Source organism: Oreochromis aureus, linkage group 5, assembly GCF_013358895.1.
Source record: "Oreochromis aureus strain Israel breed Guangdong linkage group 5, ZZ_aureus, whole genome shotgun sequence".
NCBI classification, from domain to species: Eukaryota; Metazoa; Chordata; class Actinopteri; order Cichliformes; family Cichlidae; genus Oreochromis; species Oreochromis aureus.
Window position 1 is genome coordinate 41,197,476 of NC_052946.1, and position 8,410 is coordinate 41,205,885.

General features: G+C 47.0%; 1 pseudogene; it reads left to right on the forward strand.

Annotated features, from left to right (window-relative positions):
• The first annotated feature begins 4,463 nt into the window (after positions 1–4,463).
• On the forward strand, positions 4,464–6,845 carry LOC120440354 (annotated as a pseudogene).
• The last annotated feature ends 1,565 nt before the right edge of the window (positions 6,846–8,410 follow it).

The window sequence follows — 8,410 nt, forward strand, 5'->3', positions numbered from 1 at the left end:
AAACTCCTTCCTCGCCGTCTTCCTCGGCAGCCACTTGTAGAGATGGCGGCCAATTTAAATGCATATCACTGCCGGTTAGACAGTCACAAGTGATGTGGTGCAGTTCAGCATGTGGCAAAACTGGTTCAGCAGCTTTCTTGGGAGGACTGGAGAGGCGATGCATAATCAATCGCCCCGGCGCTTTGTAATTCTGATGCACGAGCTGGGCGCCTCAAATCTCCGCCCTATTAAAATGTAGCAACATAAGAAGGAGCAGCATGGGGCGCTGCTGTGAGGGGCTGCAAACTGATCGAAGCCTTCTGCAGACCAGATCTAATCAGACACCCCTGCAGTGAGTGTGTGTGTGTGTGTGTGTGTGTGTGTGTGTGTGTGTGTGTGTGTGTGTGTGTGTAAAATAGCTGGAGATTCATATGTGCTGCTGCTCCTCAGAATCAGCACAATCAGCTCTCCTCTGCCGTCACAGGCCTGCTGTCAGATCACACAGATCTTAATGAGGGAGCGTCTCTGCTGTGAATGTTAAACCCCACACTTACAGCGAGCCGAGGAGTTCGACCCGGCACCCTGCTGGGAGGTACACAGTCATTTTCCCCACTCGGCTGAGGAAGGGAACAGAAAGACACAGAGTGTGCTCATGTGTGTGAAACGGGTGAAATTATGTTGTCCAGTCTCCGTGCAGCCCACCATTACTGCTGTTTGCGTGTTTCTTTTAGTCCGTGTCATGAACACAGAAGTCACTGCAGGAATTCTGGGAATAGTCACCAGAGTTGAGCGTGGGAATGAAGGACTGACCCACTCACAGCGAGCACAGAAGATAACGGTCCAATCACGGTAGAGTTAAAAAACAAGCCCCTCTGGTTCTCGATAACTTCCAGGACAGTAAATGGAGAGCGCCTACAGGTTTGTACTGGAAGGTAAAGACCTAACAATCACACGGGTAAGATTAGCTCGTCTTTGGGGACCTGACCCTTAGTCTTCGTTCGTCTAACAATCAGACATAAAAGAGGGAGGTGCCATACGCATCACACGAAGGACAGAGTGGGACGCTGTTTGGATACTTAAACATTTACACACATGATTACAGATGTGAGAGCTGAAGCACATCAGTGGAGTGTGTGTGAAACAGAAACGTAGGTTGGAGTTACAGAGAGTAGTTCAGCTCTCTGATGTGAACCTCGTTAAGCATCAGACCTGCTCGTTTACCAGCACCGAGTGGAAAAGGACACAGACTAACAGCTGGGCAATGCTGGATCAAATCCGGATTTTGGATCACGTCACAAGTGGAAACTGACAAAAACACACAACACACACTTTTAAAAACCGCACTGGGAATCAAAACTAAACATCTGAAAAATGCAAAACAAACAGAAGCAGTGAATAAAACTAAAATTAAAAAACTTGAACATAAACAACAAAACATAAATATGCTTCAAACAACTAAATGCAAAACACAATTAAAGATTCAGAAACTGAAAAAACAAAAAAGATATTTGGAAAAACAACAGAAAGAGGGAAAGAGGTGTGGAACAAAAACTAACCACACTGAAAAGAAACTGACACATAAAAAAATCAAATCCTGAAGGGGCGTCTGAACTTATCTGAACTTATCTTTAATTCATTTAATTTTGTGCAGAAACAAACACACTGACCTAAGGCCGCCTCAGAGCTCCGCCCTGCACTCTGAAACAAGCTCGACTTATCCAGGACATCTTTGCCTGGTCTGGCTCATCTTATCCTAACATCAGCAGTCACATGAAGCTGGTTATCCCAGAGTTTACCCACCTGGCTGCTAGCTAGTTCACACGAAAGGGGCGGTGCTGGCAGCATTTGACCAATCAGAAAGAAGGACAGGACTGGTGTTAGCAGTGCAGCTTTTACAAAGGAAACTATGATTTTAGGAAAAGATGAACACAAATATAAATGAATCTAAGATTGGCACATTTAATATAATTATTGAAACGTATCACATTTCATTTCTTTAAAATAGGATGTAGATGTGACGTTATCGAATTCCTGTCCACAATTTCCATTTCATACCTTATTCAAGTGTTGATTATTATAGAGGTTCAAGGTTCAAGGTTCTTTATTTGTCACATGCATAGTTATACAAGTATAACACACAGTGAAATGTATCCTGACACGATCCTCCACATGTGCAAAAACATGGAGGGGGGTAGAGGGATAACATTATAAATATATATATAGTATATACATTGGGTGAATGTGCAGTAGAAGCAGCAGCAGGTGAATTCTGTACATTAATATGAATAGACATCTGACTATTTTACAGAATGGACAATATAAACATATTTAAAGTTAAAGGAAGTTAAAGGAATTGAGTGTCTGGAGGAGAGTCTCAGTCAATTATAGATGATGTGAGATGGCGTGTGTGTGTGTGTGTGTGGGGGGGGTGGTTTAGGCCCGGATGGCTTGAGGATAAAAGCTCTTCTTGAGTCTCTGTCCTTGCCGGATGATGCGGAACCTTCTACCAGATTGTAGAAGTTGGAACAGTTTGTTGCCAGGATGGGACGGGTCCTTCAGTATCTGCGTTGCTCTAGTCCAGCATCTCCTGGTGTAGGTGTCCTGAAGTGGGGGGAGAGCAATCCTGCAGCAGCGTTCTGCTAGATTTATCCTAATTGTTCCCACATGGTGGTTCAGTGTCCTTTCAAAGTGTCCTTGGGCTTAGACGCAGCCAGAATCAAACCCTAAACGCTGCAGTTAGTGGAGAACCTGCTTGTTGTAGTTTCATACAAACCCTGTGTCATGGTCCTGGCTCAGTGACAGTGTTTTTGGTTGTTGTACTTTTACTTTTGATAGTTTCATGTATTATGACTGTGTTTTGGTTTACCAGGGTTTAGTTGTGTTCCCTCTGTTTAGTGTCACCCCTGCTTGTGTATCCCCTTTAGTGTACTAGGGTCTCTGTGTTAGTCCGCGTCTCTGAGTCTGTGTCATTACGTGTGTTATGTATGGACCAAGAGTTATTGTGTGCTATGCAAGCCATCGCCAGTAGGGGGCGCCACGCCAGTCATGTGCGTGTGTTACGTCTGTGTTAAGCAATAAAGAAGAAGTCAACTTGTAAACAAACTATGGTGTGTGTAGTCTGACTCGGCATAAGCTCTAATAGTGTACTGACACTACAGTGGAAATATAATATAAATTGGCGACGAGTTGTGACGTCTAGAAGACTTGGCCGTCTACTGAGCATGTACTGACTGCGTGGCCGAGTTTGGACGGAAAACGGACGATCGCGTGGCGAATTAGCATCGGAGCTAGCTGCTAGCTGCTTTTTCTCCGACGAGTCAGAAACGACAGTGTTGGCTGTGGACAGCGGATACATCATTGCTGGAATGATTGGGCAGATGGACCCCTTTGATGATGCTGGTGAGCAATGGGCAACGTATATTGAACGTTTTGAGCATTACATCCTTGCTAATGACATTCAGCCTGAGAAACGAGTTCCGGTACTGCTGAGTGTGATGGGTCCCAAGACGTACGGTCTTCTGCGTAATCTGGTGGCTCCAAGCAAGCCTGGGACAATGCAGTATGACAATATTGTGGGTGTTTTGCAAGCTCATTTTGCTCCCAAACCGCTGGTAATAGCTGAGAGGTTCCGGTTCCACAAGAGGAATCAGGGGGAAGAAGAAACGGTGGCACAGTATGTGGCGGTGCTGAAAAGACAGAACATTGCGAGTTTGGTGTGTATCTGGAAGATGCTCTACGCGACAGATTTGTGTGTGGATTAAAGTGTGAAACTGTGCAGAAGCGTCTTTTGACTGAAAAGGATCTCACGTTTCGCAAAGCAGTTGATTATGCCGTGTCGGCAGAGACAGCAACACGTGAAGTGCAGCAGTTAAGTGGTTCCCTTAAAGTGAATGCGGTGCTGTCACAAAAAGGTGATAAGTGCCGCCGCTGTGGGAAAATGAATCATACTGATGATGACTGCTGGTACAAGGACCTTGACTGTCACCAGTGTGGGAGGAAGGGCCACACGAAACGCATGTGTAAAGGTAGAACCAGAAGCAGCCAAGATTGGAACAGGAAAGCGAAAGAGGGAAAACCTGACCTGAAAGGCAAAGCAGTTACAAACAGAGCAAAGGACAAAAAGAGGAGAATTCATCATGTTGCTGCAGAGGAAAGTGGAAGTGAAGGAACCAGACCTGACACTGATAGTGAGTTGGAGCTGTATTCTTTGTCTCGAAAAGAGAAATATTCACGTATCTCCCTGATGCCTGTAGTTAATGGGAAGAAAATGGAGATGGAGCTGGATACAGGGGCAGCTGTGTCTTTGATCCCATGGGAACAGTACAAAAGTATGCTGAGTCAGTTGCCGCTGCAACCCACTGACATTATGCTGAAAACATACACTGGGGAGCCGCTGGCACCAGAAGGGGTCATAAAGGTGCAAGTTGAGCTGAATAAGCAGCGTGCTACACTACCCTTGTACGTGGTAAAGGTGGAGGCTCCACCACTGTTTGGTAGGGAGTGGCTGAGAGTTATCAAGCTGAACTGGAAAGACTTAAAGATGATTCATGCCAGAGAGCAGAGCGGGAATGACAACCTGGAGGCTGTGTTAAAGAAACACTCAGCCGTTTTCTCTAAGGAGCTGGGCACAATGAAGGGAATTAAAGCCAGATTGACTCTTAGGCCTGATTGTGTCCCCAAATTCTGTCCACCACGTAACGTGCCTTATGCTCTCCGCCCTCGGGTGGAGGCGGAACTGAAACGCCTGACTGATCACACCAGTGGAGCATAGTGATTGGGCTACGCCCGTGGTCCCGGTCAACAAGAAGGATGGCTCAGTGAGACTGTGTGGCAATTTCAAGGCCACTCTCAATTCGCTCTGTGTGGATAAGTACCCACTTCCACGCATTGAGGACCTGTTTGCTTCTCTAGCAGGAGGACAGCATTTCAGTAAGCTAGACTTAGCAAATGCCTACCTACAGATGGAGGTAGAAGAGGAGTCTAAGAAGCTGCTGACTATTTCAACTCAAAAAGGGTTGTTCCGTTTCAATCGCTTACCTTTTGGAGTGGCGTCGTCACCTGCATTGTTTCAGAAGGCTATGGATCAAGTGCTTCTCGGCCTGCCATACACCCATTGTTATCTGGATGACATCCTCGTCAGTGGTCCTGACAAACAGACACACCTGAGAACCCTTGAGGCAGTGTTGAGCAGGCTGGAGGACTATGGCCTGCATCTCAAACAGGAGAAGTGCCTGTTTTTCCAGGAATCAGTGGAATACCTGGGCCACATAATTGATGCGGCATGGTTACACAAATCACCAGAAAAGGTGCGTGCCGTTATGGAAGCTCCAGCACCAGCTGATGTCAGCCAATTGCGTTCCTTTCTGGGAATGCTTAACTATTATGGACGTTTCATACCTGATTTAGCTACGGTCCTGAAGCCGCTGAATGAGCTACTCAGTAAAGAGAAGAAATGGCAGTGGACACCAACCTGTGAGTCAGCTTTCCAGAAAGCTAAAGAACGTCTGGCCTCACCAGAAATACTCACCCACTACAATCCTGAACTGCCTCTCCGTTTGGCATGTGATGCTTCACCATATGGAGTTGGAGCCGTGCTCTCACATGTCATGCCTGATGGCCAAGAACGGCCAATTGCTTATGCTTCACGAACTCTCAGTAAAGCAGAACGAAACTATGCTCAGATTGCGAGGGAGGTGTTGGCAATTGTTTTTGGGGTGCGCAAGTTTCACCAGTATCTCCATGGTAACAAGTTCACCTTGCTCACTGATCATCGGCCACTGACCTCCATTCTGAGTCCAGTGAAAGGTACACCATCAATGGCAGCTGCACGAATGCAGCGTTGGGCGCTCCTTCTGTCAGCACATAATTACACCTTGCAGTATCGGAAGGGGGCACATCACGCCAATGCGGACGGACTGTCACGTTTACCGCTGCCCCTTGCACAGAAAGAGAAACAGGGAGCGGTGGAGGTATTCTACGCATCTCAACTGGACACATTACCAGTCAGTGTTGCTGAGATCAGACGTGACACCTTGTCTGATGTCACATTGTCTCGTGTCCTGGAAATGGTAACAACTGGACGCTTTCCAGCAGCAAAGGACACAGATCGAGAGCTGTCACCCTATCTGATGCGCAGACATGAACTCACAATACAGCAGGGATGCCTCATGTGGGGCGTGAGGGTGGTTGTGCCACCTAAACTGCGCTCTCATGTCCTGAAAGAGCTCCACACTGCACATCCAGGGATGGTGAGGATGAAGAGCTTAGCTCGCAGCTATGTTTGGTGGCCTGGGATTGATTCTCAAATTGAGCTTCAAGCTAAAGCCTGCCACTCTTGTTAGCGTGTGCAAAAAGAGCCTGGGTTAGCACCTTTGCACCCTTGGCTGTGGCCTTCCTGTCCGTGGGAACGGATCCATGTGGATTTTGCAGGTCCATTTGAAGGTCACATGTACCTGGTGGTGGTAGATGCACATTCCAAGTGGCCTGAAGTGCATATTATGGATAGCACCACAGCTGGTAAAACCATACAAGTGCTGCGGGGTCTTTTTGGTCGCCATGGCATTCCTCACGTCCTGGTGAGTGATAACGGACCGCAGTTCTGTTCTGAGGAATTCAGGGTGTTCCTGAAAGCTAATGGAGTTAAACACATCCGCTCCGCGCCGTACCATCCTGCCACTAATGGTTTGGCTGAGCGTTTTGTGCAGACATTCAAGCATGCACTGAAAGCTTCCAGGGGTACAGCACCTGTGCAACAACGCCTTGACACGTTCCTTGTGACATATCGCAACACTCCCCATGCAACAACTAGAGAAACGCCAGCCATATTGTTCATTGGACGCAAGCTGCGCCTCGACTGGATTTTCTGAAGCCCAGTGTGGCCGGAGCAGTGCGTCGGGCACAAGATGCTCAACAACAATGCCGACAGCAACACTCCAGGGACAGACGGTTCACTCTGGGCGAACCTGTCCTGGTGCGTGATTATAGGAAGGGAGAGGACAAGTGGACGACGGTGTCGTACTGAGAAGACTGGGCCAGTGTCATACAAGGTGAATGTGGGAGCCCAGGAGTGTGGAAACGTCATGTAGATCAGATGCTGACGCGACCCGAGTCAGTATCTCAGCAGGTCACAGTGGATCCTCCGACAAGCTCTCAGATGTCACCAGCCCAGAGTGGTAGTGACACCATGCTTCACCCTTGTACATCTCTGCAGGAAGAGACTGTTGAACAGGTTCTGGGGACCACCTCACCTCCAGAAACACTCCAGTCTCTTAAACCATCATCGACTGACTGTACGCAGGTTACAGAGTCTGTAAGACGTTACCCAGTGAGAGTCACTAAGCCACCCGTTCGTTATCGTGATGGGTGAGCGTATTAAGTAGTTCAGTGAGAATGTTGGTGTTCAGAGATATTGTTCTCAAATACAAAGAAATTCATACAGAAAGAAACATTAGTTCCAGTTTTCATGAATGTTGTAATAAAAAAAAAGGTACTACTTTGGTTATGGGAAATGTTTCTGTGGGTGGTGCCACGGTCGCATAGCTTAGTGGGGAGGAGATGTTATGTATGGACCAAGAGTTATTGTGTGCTATGCAAGCCATCGCCAGTCGGGGGCGCCACGCCCAGTCATGTGTGTGTGTTACGTCTGTGTTAAGCAATAAAGAAGAAGTCAACTTGTAAACAAACTATCGTGTGTGTAGTCTGACTCGACATAAGCTCTAATAGTGTACTGACACTACAGTGGAAATATAATAACGTGCATGTGTAAGTTCCTGTTTTATTGTGAAGGTCTGCGTCTTATGTGAGTGCTTTCAGTTTGCCTCCCTTGTCTCGTCACGTTAATCACTCCCACCTGTGTGTAATCTCCCTGTGTTTCTCCGAGTGTATTTAAGTCATGTCTTCTGTCTTAGTAGTTGCTGGTTCGTCTGCGTCTCTCCGTCCGTCATCCCGTGTATTTCCCTGTGCCTCCCTGCATTGCTGTTTACGGTTAGTTTGGTTAGTTTTGCCCAGTTTAGGTTTTCTGAGTTTCATGTTCACCCTCGTCATTTCTGTTTGTATCTACTTTTGTTTATTAAACTCACTTGCACCAGAGCTGCCGCTGCCGCTTCCTAAATCATTCTCACACGGCTTGCCCTGGCAACCCATGACACCCTGGTAACACTTTATAACACGACATGCAAATAAGCTGCAAGTATCCTGTATAATTCCCCATCTTACATCTTATGTACCCTTTGCCTTCCTGCAAATTGCATGTAAGTACAGGGTCTTTGAACCTTATTCAGTATATAACACATACAGGGTACGTTGTTCATTGTTTTCTGTAAAAACCCGACGTGTTGCTCACGAATTGCAAATGAGTACAGGATACTTATACCTTAGTTCAGGGGTCGGCAACCCGCGGCTCCGGAGCCGCATGCGGCTCTTTAGTCCTTAT